At 43.6% G+C, this 14,246-nt stretch overlaps 1 long non-coding RNA gene across 1 annotated transcript; it reads left to right on the top strand.

The window, feature by feature from the left end:
* Positions 1-257: 257 nt before the first annotated feature.
* Positions 258-10,304, top strand: LOC115353092. The gene is made up of 4 exons (XR_005930838.1): positions 258-357; positions 590-744; positions 1,992-2,092; positions 9,386-10,304. It is a non-coding gene; the product is annotated as an uncharacterized LOC115353092 (long non-coding RNA).
* Positions 10,305-14,246: the final 3,942 nt, after the last annotated feature.

The raw sequence follows: 14,246 nt of genomic DNA, 5'->3' as shown, positions 1-14,246 counted from the left end.
TAAAAAAAAAAAAAAATTAGGTTAAGAAAAAGACCGTTCAGCCTCCTTCAAAAGAAACCAAATGATGATCACCGAAGTTAATGATCACGCTTCGAAGCCCCGCTCTCCCGAAGGAGGGGAATCAAGTGCGGAGAAGGCCCGACGTGATATTATACCCGGGTGTCGTGTCCCCCCCCCGCCCACGACCGAAGCGGTCTGCGGTGAATACAGAGAGTTATGTAAGAAGCAATCACGGCAGGAGTGATATCAAGCAGCATTTTTCCTTGGCTGGAGTCAGGACTAACAAGTCGTCTTCTCGCTTTCTCTCTCCTTTCGCCGGTCCACGAAGCGATCCGTCATTTATTTCCAGATCACCTGGTGATCCGTTTTAAAAAAAAATTTAAAAAAAAAAAAAAGAGAAAGAAAAAAGAAAGAAAAAAAAAAGCCCCACGGAAAAAAAAAAAAAAAGGGAGACTAGGAAACGAGCCGCTGATGTTTGGGCTCATGCTTAACGTGCAGTATCTATCGGGTGGTGTAGAAAAGAGCGAGCGTAATCCACATGTATATTGCCTTAAATTACCGGTATTTCCTTTGCCTTCCCTCTCCATAGTACCAGCATGCTTTTGCTCAGGGTTGCATTAGCACAATCACCAGTAATTACAAGCGTGTGTACACTGGGAGAATGAAGATGGGGAAGGTGGGAGGTAGGACGTGATTCCCCTTCGGAGCAATCAGCACCGGGAAAGGTTTCATTCCATGCAAACGGTACGTTGATCGTATTTAATGGGCTGGTTAGACTCGCGTCCAAGCCGAGGTGCCATTTCAGCGCAAGTTTGCGCTTTTCAGGCGAGAAGGGGAGGCGGGGGAAGGGAAGGGAAGGGAAAGGATGGGATGAAAGCGCCCACGGCAGCTGAACTTCCATTTACTCCGTCCGGCGCCCCGGGGGAGGACCGCTCCGGGGCCGGGGGGGGGGGGGGAAGGCGCTCTCCGCCACGGGCACCCTTTGCGGGGGAAAAGGGGGCTGAGGGGCAGACGCCGCCTCAGGGGGACGAACCGCGCCGTTGTGGAGCCGGACCTGCCCCGCCGGGCCGGGCCGGGCCGGGTCGTGGGGAGCCGGGCCCGGGCCCAACCGCTGAGGAGCCCCGCGGTGGCGGTTGTAGCCGCCCGCCCGTCGCTGACAGGAAAGCGGCGGCGGCGGCGGCGGCGGCGGGCTCGGCCCGCTCACACGCCGCTCCCGGTGCCGCCCCGGGGGCTGCCTTCGCCGTGACACCCCCCCCCCCCCCCCTCCTCCCGGCAGCTTGACCCCGCTCGGCAGGTTTCGTCCCCCCCCAAGCCAGCTCCAAGCAGCCCCGGGGGCCGCCGCTCCCTCCCCCGGGGCCTTTCCCCGGCCCCCCCCCCCCCAACGCCGTCCTCCTCCGGCGGGCCGCGGGCCGGAGCCCCCCACGCGTGGGAGCAGCAGCGACGGCAATTCCTGTCATCGCCCTCCCGTGAAGGGGACGCTTCGCTCCCCCCTGCGAGCGGCTGGTAATCGCCGTATTTTAAAAGCTTTCCTCCTTCCCACCAAAGTCCTCGGCACCCTCTCCCTCCGCTCCTCCTCCCCACTGGAAAAAAAAAAAAAAAAAAAAAAAAAAGGTGGGTGGGTGGGATGTGGTGAATATGGAGGGGATGTGGTAAATATCGAGATGCGTTGAGGCCTTCATCGCTGCGCCTCGTCGGGTCACGCAGACGTCCCCCTCCCACCCCCAGCAGATACCTCAGAAGAATTGTTCACTGACCTTTGCAGTAGATATTGTTAGAGGATGAAATCAGTCAATCAAAAAAAAAAAAAAAAAGACGACAGCCTTTTGTCCGGGTTATGACACCCGACTTGAAATTAATTATAAAACAGGCATCGCAAGTGCACACGGGGGACCAGAGGGTATTCTTAAGATTTCAGTGCCTTTGGGGATAGCAAGAGGCAAGGTTTCTCAGCAGATGCGGTCTAACGCGCGGTGGTCTCTTCCTAAAACCAGATGATGACAGAAGGAAAAAAATGAAGAAGTGGAAACGGGCAAGTGCATCGTGCTGGCTGGTGGGAGAGGGGCAGAAGGGTGCTTTCACCCTTAAACTACTGGTACGTAGAAAAAGTTGATCAGATGATGACGGTCGCTGGGGTATTTTTTGTTCGACAATGCATATCTTTACTATGACCTAATGATATGTGTGCTATTGAACTTCACAAAATGCATTCGTGCTTCCCTTGGCAGGTCTAGGTCTAAGAGTTGATGACTAACAAAAGTAATATAGATTAGAATCAATTCCCCTTATCTGGTGACAAAAAATAACATCGTGTCAGCACTGTGTACATCCTATCGTCAAATGACACAATATAATTTGATTAGTTGAATAAATAATCAGCTATGTCCAGACATATAGGTCACCTACTTGCAAATTAGATTATCCTGCTTGGGTACAGGCAGCACCTGATTAGGAAACAGCTTCTCTCTGTGTCACTCTAGCTTCCCTTCAGAAAGAATGTCTGATATTTTCAGACGCAAGCGTTTTTGAAAAAGCTTATATATTTTGCAAACCCTACCTGTGTTTTCACGTTCGCATGTAACATTTATGCAGTCTGTGCTAGAGATACCGCCTTTACTACCAAAGCTAGCTGAGTTGTCCCTATTTCTCTGAGTATTTGCAAGTTTTAAATGATAGCCCATGTGCTGTGATCTGAAATACGGATAGCTGAAATACAATCTTTTTGAAAACTAAGCAGCATACATTTCCATAAATGATTTTGGCTAACCCACTCTGACTGCACACCCATATAAATAACAGGAATGTGAGAAAGAATAAAGTGTTAGATAAGGGAGCATGGAAACATTTAAATTCTGGAGTCCACACTGAGGAAGATCCTCAAATCTCAAGATAAGTATGTTGGCCTTTCACTGTAAACCATCATGTCACAGGCTGCAGAAACAAGAGAAAGCTCTAAATATGTGCTAAGGCTCTTGAAGGCTGCGGTTTCTGCTGGGTTTGAATCTTTTTGAAAGACACTATTGGCCCGAGGGATCTGTGAAAAACTTTCTTGGCATTTTACTTTTCCCATAACTTGTGAATTTTCACAAATTAAGTATGCAACACGCTGGAGTACGTTTTGCTATGAGATGATGTGTGTCAGCTCATACAGTGTAGCCTGGGTTAGAATCACTCAGAGGTGTGTAGAGAAACAGGAGAAGGAACAGAAAGCACAGCCTATAATGAATACTTAGTAAAGAGGTGCTATTAAAAAGAAGAAAAAGAGCAGTTTGGGAAAATAGATAGGAGACTCTGAGCCACTTGAGTGGTAAGAGAATAGTGGTAAGGGCAAAAAGGTGAAACAGAGATGATGGGAAGAGAGATTACATGGACAGAGAGAGAAGAGGCCAGTGTGTGACTGTGGGGAGAAAATAAGCGTTTTGGAAACGTTAGCACCACATTCACAGAAGTTAGCAAATGAAAAATTACAGCCTTTATTTTACATAAAGAGTTATGCAAGGTAGGATTCTTAAAAAAGCTTTAGACTCTAAGTAATAGGACAAGATTCTGGAGGATTTAGGTGTATCAAACCTGTGGATCCTATTTAAAACTTTTCTTCTCTGAATGTAGAGTGAAACATCAGTTGTTTGAAAAGTTTCTAGGCATAAACTGGCGCAAAGGCGAATATCTGAAAGGGCAGTGTTGCTCTCTTTGGACACGCCATTAATAAAATAAAAGGAAAAAAAAAATTCTGCCCTGACACTTTGCTTTGCTTTCTAAGACCTCCAGCAGCTGAGAGTGATCAGACCCCAGAAGATATTGTGTATCTCTTGCATATATATTTTATATATATAAGGCACACCCATTAGTTTGAACTGCTCATGATGTGGCCATACAATAGCATACTTTTTCAAGTATGTGCATTTGATTCCTTTGCTAATGTCACCTGACAGCACTTTCATTCACGGTAAACCAGAATGGCAGTGGTAGTATTGACTTTCTGGGTTTTTTTTTCACCACTGAAAGGTGTAAAACGGTGGTAATGGTGATAGGGGGAGGGACTCAGATAAAATTCATAAAGTGTCACCTTTGGGTTGCAAACATTTACTTAAAGAGTGCAATAATGCTCCCAACTTGTGATTTTGGCCATTATAGCAAAATCTCTGCCATTACTGTGATCAAAATCAATTGATCAGTCAATCACCCTGCCTGCCTCTGTCTGCTAACCGGAATGATACTGCAGAGTCAGTTCTCGCCCCCCCTTTGTGAGAATAAAGGAAGAGTTTTATTTCCCAGTTTGGAATCTGTTTCCTGAACACACCAGCTTTTGTGTGCATGCGTGTATATATGTATATTTAATAGTTGTATACAGAGGTGTACAGGTATATCCACATAGAACTGAAAACTGTACTTGCACACCTCTTTTTTCTCTCTCATGCACACAGGGCTTGATTTCAAAGTAACACCCAGCCACACACACCTCTTCGCAAAAATGATTATCTTGAGAATCTAAGCAGTCGGTTGCAACCTCTGTGACAGTAGCTATGCTGTGTTTTCCTCTGTCAGGTGCAGAGGAGTATCTGTGGTTGAAAGAGCCACCTTTCCCCCCAGTGGGAGATTTCTGGCTCAAGTGTATTTATTTTTGTGTGCTCTCAAAGAAAACAAATGCATCTATCTCAGGTGTCACAAGCACAATTTTCAAATGCAGAATCTGACTCCCAGAGACACTGTATTAAATTCATGAAAACTCTGAATTCAATCCATTAGGTATGTTTCTGATAAATTTACAAATACTTAATGTATTATATTCACAGTTAGGCTAGAGAGGCACAGAGACATATGCAAACACAGGGGAGGTGAACCAGAAGGTTGTAGCCCAACCGCTGATTGCTTACAGTTAGAAAAAAATTTCCATGATGGGCAGGTAATTTTACAGTCAAAGTCAGTAGCGCTTCTGACATTCCTCTAAAGCACCTGGTACAGGCCAATACCACAGACCGATAACAAATAAGCCAGACAACTGTCCTGTGCCAGCATGACGATGTCTATGTCCTTCTGTTCTCTGGGCAAGTGTGGATTACATCTGTATATCTCTGGTGCTTCCTCTCGTCTGCTTCCCTCTCTCTGCTTCCATGAGAGAGTAATATCAACAATATTTTCACTTAATAGGTCAGCCCCGTATAACCCAGTGCAAGTTACTCTTTCTGAAATAACCTTCATTTTATTTAATTGTGGAGGAGACTAGAAGAGGGAGGGGGAAGCTGCACAGGGGGAGGATGGAGGGCTGTGATGACAGTGCTGTCCTGCAAGTCTGTCTTTCTGCGTGTCAAATCTTGCCAGCAACACGAGACTGATCACTTAACTGCAACACAAGGCTGGTTGCTGAGCTTCACCGTTTCCCAGAGCACAGAATGGGGCTAACATGCTGCAAGATGGACATTGCCTGAGTATGGACAGTGCCGTGCTGTGAACCCAGGCACTCCTGTCAGGAAAGGGAGAGCTCGGCTGCTCCGTTCTCCCCTGCACTGAGCAATGGCAGCAGTTCTCTTAGTTTATCACCAAAGAGCTGATTTATGCAGAGGGTTTGCTTTTGAGGACCCTCCCCCCGGCCCCGTAAGCCTTGGTGCGACATATTGATGTGCATGCAGGTTAGGTAGTCTTGTTGCATTATTTTCATGTACTTGAGATCCATATAATTTATTTTAATGGTCAAAAATAGGTTAGGCGAGGTGGTGCCACATACGTGTTCTGCATTGACCGTTTCATTAGCCAAGTTGTTTGGACCCTGCTGTTTTCAGAGAAAGATTTTGCATTTGACACATCATGCTAATATCAGTCATTAGGCACAACTGCACGTGATTGGTGCTCTATAAATACCTATGCACAAGTGGTTTGCAATTGTTGCTGTATAAATACCTACCAGAGATAGTTCTGCAGCAGCCTGGAAATAAATGAATCAGATTGTCCTACATGAAACGCATGGACGTAGGTAGTGAGAGAACATTGTTCTAGAACCCTTTGCAGATGCAATGACATCGGTTTCAGGGAGACGTGGCCTCACCTCCTGGACCCAGGGGTCCGGCAGGTCCCGCTACTAGTGTCAGACTTCAGCAGCTTTGCCTGGCTTCCAGGTAATGCAGCATCAATGGACATGCACAGTGTGGTTTCTCCGCTGGCTTCTCTTGCCTAGGGGGGACCAGACCAGGAAAGAGGGTCTGCTGGAAAGCTCGGTGTTGCTGAAATAACTACTCGGAGGACTTCTGCCATGGCTGATCACCAGAGTATGGAGTCTGCCCATCCTTAGCCTCATCACTGAAGTTCTGCTGTCACTGTTTGACAGTTTGTCCCATAGCCTCTAGCGTCTTTCCAAAGTATCTTCAAACCCCCAAGAAAAGCCTTTAGACACAGAGTGGCTGGCCTGTGTAGGGGAGTGATTAGAAACCAGGTTCAGATTGTCTTTGTGGTGAGATTTTCAAGTTTTGCATCGAGCATGCAAGGTAAAACTGCTCACATTGGTTGGCTCTTCCTGTAATTCGAGGGAGAGATACATTCTTCACCTTATCGCAGGAACCATGGATCATACCTCCAGGTGAACGGAGGTGAGAACAAAAACCAGTGAGAAAAAGGTTTTGACTTTGTTGATACAGCTTTGCTGAAGAAACTTTCAGTCCAGGCCAGGTGCAGATAGGAGCTCAGACTTGGGCTGGCTGGGTAGTGAAGACAAACTCTGAACTGCTCCTACACAAACTGGACCTTCAGCGCTGGTGGTGTGTTAGTCCAGCTGGGAAACTGTTCTTGGGTTGGCTCCTCGGGCTGTTGGGAAAGCTGGCTTGAGTTCAGTTGCCGAATGCGAAATGTAGTCCTTAGAGAGATGTTGGAGGTTAAGAAGTCCAGGCATTTCGTGTGTATGAAGAACAGCAACATCTTAAACAACACTAAGGGAAGGAAACAGTAGGTTGTACAAAAAGAGATGACCATGATAAGGAAAAACATACCAACACCCCTCTAATTTGCCACAGGGCCAAATGTATTCCTGCTTACAGAATTCAGTAGTCTGACACCCCTCATTATTTGGACCTGCTGATCTCAATGGGAGTTGCATCCTGATATAACACAGAATCAAATTTGGCTGTTACATCAGATTGGTGTAAGTTACAGTAATTCTGAACATCTGTTGAATCACAATTAAGTATGATTATGTACTTCACCCCCTATAGTCATTTCCTTACCTAATTATATCCAACCACTTCGTATGCCACTATCAAATTTGCCCAGGTATATTTCTGAGTCAGTACTCCTGTAGCTCTGCAAATGCTACAATGTTGAGACAAGAAAGTACTTTTTGAAATTAAGAGCAATTTACAATATGTTACACTTTCAACATTCAATTAAATAATAAAGATATGAGAATAAAATCCTTTTGCAACTCCAGGGAGCCACTGATGGAATAATCTGCAAATAAGATTAAAAGATTTCAGTACAACTAAGATTGCCTTTCATGACCTTAAATGTCATCCACATCAGATTTAATTCCAAACACTGAATTTTTCCTTTTTCATTAGTCAGTCCAGGAGAGAGATCATAATGCTTTATCATGATGTAGAAGACGGGTATTAGTATGTGAATAATGCTTTCTTTTCTAGAAATACATACTGCTCGATTTATATTTCCATTTCAACAGTAAAACCTTTGCTGTATAATGCATGTAAAGCTCCCACCTGCAAACATGATTATTCTGCGCTGTTGACATCACATTATTATGCAATCAATACTTTGTCATGACTTGCATATTTTTTAGTTCCTCTGGAAATTTGCTTCTTTATAATTCTGACTGAATAAAGAAATCTTTCCTACTATCCAAGTGCATTTTTGATTAGCAATTAGACATTTACACATGAAGAGCAAATCGGATGAAAGAACTATCCCCCTCCCCCCATATAGCACCAAGATGATTTAGCCTAAGTGAAACTTCAATCGTGCATGAGAAAGTCAGAGGAGGGGAAGGAGGAGGAAGAATTACTTTTTCATTTGGTATTAAAGCAACCATTTAATATGAATTAATTTCATAGACAACCTAATTTTGGTCTGTGTATTGCTGAGCATATGATCTGAAGCAATTTAACAAAGCCTCCTAGAGTATTATTTGAGTTCGGGCTGAAGAGCTGATACCAGAGTTTCCAGGTGGACCACCTGCCAGAATTGTATTAGAAGATAACCATGAACCATAAGAAGGTTTAATCAGATTCTTTTCAAGAACAGATTCAGAAATCCACTAGAGTCGCAAGGAAAACTAATTGCCTTGAGTGGGGCATGGGTTTGTTCTTTCACATTCTACAAGAATATGCAAACTTAGTCCGGCATTATGTATTTCCTGCTTGTTTAAGGAAGATTTCAACTGGCAGCATCAAACCATCCAACTGAAAAAGCAGCAAGTTTCAGAACTCCCCTGCAAGGTATCAGTTACAGAGGCCTCCGTTCTAGTAGAAGGCTAGTAAGGCAAAGACACGAAAGGACTTCAGACCTGTCTATGTAGGAGTTGGGCAGTGTGGGAGCCAAGGCTGCCTGGTGGGACTGGAAATCCTGTCCCTGCCCTTGGGAGCCTAGGATGCCTGGATTTCTAAGGGGATCTTTCCTGGCAGGTAACTCACCATCAGAACCACACCTGTGGTTTAATTAGGATGTATCAAACCAGATATATTTTCACAAAAATGATTTTGCTTCGATAAATGGGTGTTTTGTGATAAGGCTCGGCACTGTCAGAGCATTCTTTACCAGTGTTGGTGACCTCAGTTCTTGTATCCCTGTTATGAGGAGCTGTGATACTACCTGCTTTGTGCTCGGATGCCACAGCTTTCATCCATTCCAAGCATCTAGAAAGCTGCTTGCCTATGTTGGATGACAAATATAGACACAACATTTCTGCCTGATGTGGTTTGTGCATCAGCCAGATGCATAAGAGCTCCAAAATGCACTAACTTACATGAACTTAAATTGACAAGGCAGTAAGTCTGAGTTAGGACTTGGGCTTTCTAGCTATCTGCTGCAGGTGTTCTCTAATGCCAGCACCTATGTTTATGTACTACAGCTTTACCGATACTTTCTCTGATGGATCATAACAATCCCAGTGAGACTGTGGTGCTCCTAAATCTCATCATCTAGTATTCAAGCAAGAACCAGTTAGAAGTAGACTGACCTGATTTGTTTAAAGTAGAATATGTACTTCTAAACCAGCATTCAAGGACAGATCCTCCGCTGGTGAGAATCTTTGAACGATACATATTTGCAAACATTATTTGACTGCTTACTGAACTGAACTTCATGACAACTCTATGAAATACTTTAGCATTATTCTCCCTGTCGCATTTCAGATAAGATTGAGGCTAGATGTTAAGACCATTTTTTTTTCCAGTGAGAATTGGTGAGCACAATCCATGGGACATGCTTTCAGAGGTGCAGGGGACACAGAGCCCTTCCTTGTACTAAGGCAGACAACATTAGGACTTGTCTCCTGAAGTTCAGTCTGAATTGTCACCACAAGACCACCGTCTTGACACTAACCTGTTCCATTTTGCTCTACCCTAAAGGACCATCCAGAAGCAAAAGTCAGATAAGGATGTTTGGCACCATTTACTAACTACACTGTTACAATAGCAGTTTAAGTAACTTTGTGCTCTCTGAATTTGCTTTCACATGCAATCCCAGATATTCTCAGTAACTTGTAAATCCTCGTGTTTTGGAGCCTCCCTTTGTCTTGCTCTGTTTGCTAGGCGGTACACACTCCAGCAGCCAAAGTTGTATGGGAAGTGTGGTCTGAATGGCAGAACAGGAGGTTCTCTGCAGAGGACACCCAGCTGTGAACATTTCAAAAGTTTTTTTCATCAGAACCTCTGTGTGTTGATTTCTTTCTCTTTTCCTTGAGTATACGTAGAGCAGAAATATGCAACTGGTTTTCAGTGACACACTGTTCAGGCTGTGATATATGAAATTTTAAAATAGTTAACAGCAGTTCACTTGTAAGAGCAAGCCATGAGAGCTCTTACACATGTTAGTACAGAGGGTCAGCATAACACTTCATGGCAACGGGAGAGAGAAAAATGTGGTTCTTTATAGGACCCAGCTACAGTCACCATGACTGAAATACAAGTCCTATGTGGAGGACATGTATTAATGTTGTCAATGAGGACAGTAACGATGCACCATAGCGTGGAACCAAAAGCACATGAGCAAAGTTGCAAAGGATACAAAATTTCTCTTTCAGAGGAAATATCAGGATTTCAAGATTTATTTTACTTCTGAAGCAGAAAAAAATCAAATCACTTTAAGTGACATTTTCAAAACAATTTCATTTTAAGCCCCAGTCTTTAATCTCAATTTAAAATATAACACAATCTGAAAGAGTAATTTCAAAATGAAAAATGGAGTCAGTGTTCTGAAAAGGTTAATGCCGAGTATTTTAACCTTACTGAAGGAGCTGTAATTGTTTTTCAGATTTTGTTGAAGTTGACACTTCCGTAGAAGAGCTTTGTTTTCAATCAAACAGCAGTTTTCCATTGAAAAAACATTCGTTTGGAAAAGTTCCACTCAAGCTAGCTGAAGCATGGGAGGTTTGTAGATAAGGAGAATATAATTAGCTACAATAGAAATTTTGTCAGAAGGCTGAGGCTAAGAGCTCTCACACACCGGATAAATACCACCACGCTCCTGAAAAGAGGGCAAGCGACTAGGGCTGTTATTTTGCTTTTCTTTGGAAAGGTTGCTGCTACTGTACTACATCAGTGTCCTCCCTGCCTAATCACAGTTGTTCAACACTGACACAGTGGGGATGAGGAAAGACGACTGCTTATCGAGGACCTGTTTTGGGGAAAGGATTTGATCACATGCTCCGCTTTCGGTGCGTTGGCGGTTACGCTGAGGTCCGTGGGACAGCTCTCGAGCAGGAGCTGGGAGACAGCAGCGGCACTGCTGAACTGCCCGTGTTCTGTTCTCTCGGACATCTCCTTCCCAAGATGGGATCTCACAAGATCACGTTGAGGATGGTGGGATTACGAACCATCGATTTCTGCAGTAACAGGCTTTCTTTTTCTGCTGACAAACAAAAGACAAAATGAAAAACATATCTACTAGAAATATCACACAAATGTAAACAAAAAAACATTTGCCCCCAGTTTTGAAGATATTATTATTCAGGATTTTCATCCTCTTTTCAGTAGGTGACAGGAAGGGTTCATATGCAGCTGTGCAGTGTATTTTGCTAAGGCAGGAATCACTGCGTTAAGGCAAACTTCTTCATCTTGTTGATTTTACAAGGGCACACACTCATTCCTGGAATGTGAGAAGGATCTTCCTTTACAATAAGGTAATACATGCCAAGAAGCACCAGAACGGAGCTGGGGTGGAAGACAAATAATTTCCTCTGCTAAGAGAAGCAGCATAGTGGAGACTAATTGGCCCAAATATTCCTGCTCAATTTCTCACTCAAACTCATTTAGCTAACAAGGGTCAAAGCCCGTTTTCATATTGAAAGGGTAGGATGACTTTTTATTAAGGCAAGTATGGCTTTACTGGTTTTATCATTGTTTCTATCAAAACAAAATCATGCTGAAGATTACTGTATTCCAATTAGCATCACACTTTGCAAGGAAAGCATCCAACCATTGTAAGAAAATTGTGTTTCTGTATTAAACTAGCTGTCTGTGGAGGCCTGGTGTTCATTTTGCTTTGTTTTTAGTGCTGGCGTAAAACGGGTGCCAAAAATTTACATAGGTTCAAAACTCAGGCACAGTTAGTACAGAAAAAAAAAAATCACCAAGGGCTATTAAACACGAAACCTGTGGCCCAGGATGTTTTGAGCCACAACTGTTGGAAGATGTGTTAATATGTCAAGAAGGCATAACAAAATGTTTGCCCAGCCCTCTTCCCTAAACAACCTCTCTCTCCAGAGAAGACTGAAATTATGGGGGTTAAAGCTGCATCTTAAAAGTTATTAGACAAAATACATTTTAGTGTGGCTGCAAAAGGCAGTCCCTAGAAATCTGAAGGTTCCCAGCTCAGCCAGCCACCAACTTGCTGCTACATTTTTAGCAATGTGTTTTTATGCTGGTGAGGTGCGCATGTAAGCAACAACAGGTTGTTGCTCCTTGCCTGCAAAACAGCGGTTGATTGAATACTTGCTGCAAGTACGTAGCAGTGCAAAGTGGAAAAAAACCCAACCCAACAAGTTCCTGAAAATGAACTGTCCTAAAAAATGAAATTCCTCACGAATCAAACCTGAGTGGGGCAGAGGAGCACTCTGTCTGAGCTGGGGCAGCAGTAAGTTATTAAAACATGCTAACAGGACTGCAAGCAACCCATCACTCTTCTCAACTATAATGTGGGAAAAATGTCATAGTGAAGTTGAATTAATTGGAGCCGATTTCTGGCACCCTTTCTCTGAGTGGTGGGACTTTGCACCTCATTCATTCGACTGAAACTGGTGTACTCAAAGCGGTGCTTCTCTGTGGCCCTGGGTTCCTTGGCTTCCTAGGATTAAAAATGCCCCTAAATTAATGCCCTAAATTAAAAATGCCCTTAAATATTCTAATTTTGCACGGTGTAAAGAGTGTTTCTAGGACTTCCAGGCTGGCCTCGCAGTCTCTCAGAGAGAAGCGAGCCGATCTGTTTTCATTTTACCTGGGTGAATGCACACAGGTAGTACTCGTGGTCTGATCCCATATTCTCCTTGCTGCTCCTGTTTGCCTGAAAAAAGAATCACACAGCTTCTCTCTGATGCATTAGGTACATCACAAGGCATCGGTGGAGTCCGAATGCAAACAAAATCCAATGAAATAGTCTTTCCTCCTTCCCTATGCAGAGTGATGACTGGAACCAACGGAAAATTAACTGCAGGTGGCTCAAAATCACTGACACTTTATTGCCTGCTGATTTCTCATTGGAGCACCTCAGTCTCCTTTCATTTACACACATTTCCTCTTTTCCAATGGAAGGGGCACTTAGGAGCAAATAACTTTTCTGTAAATTGGGCCATATGTCTAGTCCTCAAGGGGCCCACAGTTTCAGCCCTCATCTAGAAATTTCAGAATAAATCAGAATGCGACAAACCCTGCGCTAGAAGTACTTTACTGCATATGTGAGAGCTTTTCCCTACAAATGGACTGACTACTTGAATTTGAAATCCTTTGCTCATCTGGAAAGTCTCTGATCCAGTATCTGACAGGACAAATGTCTCTCCTATCCCAATCTCGAAAGACTTTCTTACTAGATCTTTTCCTGGAAAGCATGTCCAGCAGAGTGTCACAAGCCATCATTTTTCAGTCTAGCCAGCAGTCACCCTTTTCATTAACTTGGCTTTCAATAGATACTGTTTTAAGCGAATATGAAGCCCTCCTGCGATAGCAAAAAGTGCAGATGTAATAATATACATTGCAATATATTTTCAACCCACCAGAGCCATTTCCTCCTCTTTTGTTTCCTTTTATGACCCTGATGTCATTTGGAATAAACTTTAATTGGGTCATTTTGTCATCCGCTGAGCAGCCCCCATTAACAAACCTTTACAGCAGTAAGTGCTAGTAGCGGGATCTCTGTCACAGGCAGTTGCCACTTAGTGAAGTTTCACAAACATATCTTCATTATTTATGCATGCTGTGCTTTATTACAGACACCAGGTGTGAGCCAGGAACACTTCACTACACACAAGCAGCTAAAGAGGTCAGATGTCAGCGTTAAAGTAATAACGATAAAAAACTGAACAAGAGAGGTGTGTTCTCACGTCACTGTCGGTTGTCCTGTGCCTCGCGAGGCACTGCAGTCATACTCCTGTTTTATAGTAATGTTTGAAGCGACCGATTCATCACAGCGTTACTGGGAGAACACAAACATCCCTGGTTTCTGATGCACACAAGGGCAACGTTTTGACCTTAAGGCTTGCTGTGTTTCAGTGTGAATACCTATGGAAGCACATATATGATGCACAAACAAAAGTATGTGTATTATCCAGTGAGGGAGCAAGCACATACTCTTAAGGAATTTGATTTCACACCATTTCTGGTGTAAATGTGTACATAGCAGTGGAATTATTTCTGGTTTAAGTTACTGTGAGGGTGATTAGCATCAGGTTCTCTGTCCGTGTATGCATATATGTATAATGATGAAAAAATGTGACAAAAAAGCGTGTCTCTAAGCTGTAGAAAATACTACATGCAGAATGACTTTATCGATCCGGATTGATTCCACTGAAAGCAAAGAAATTATGACAGATTTAGATCAATGCA

This window comes from Aquila chrysaetos, chromosome 18 (genome assembly GCF_900496995.4).
Source record: "Aquila chrysaetos chrysaetos chromosome 18, bAquChr1.4, whole genome shotgun sequence".
Classification (NCBI taxonomy): Eukaryota; Metazoa; Chordata; class Aves; order Accipitriformes; family Accipitridae; genus Aquila; species Aquila chrysaetos.
The sequence above is the reverse complement of the archived record's forward strand: the minus strand, read 5'-3'. Positions and strand labels throughout refer to the sequence as shown.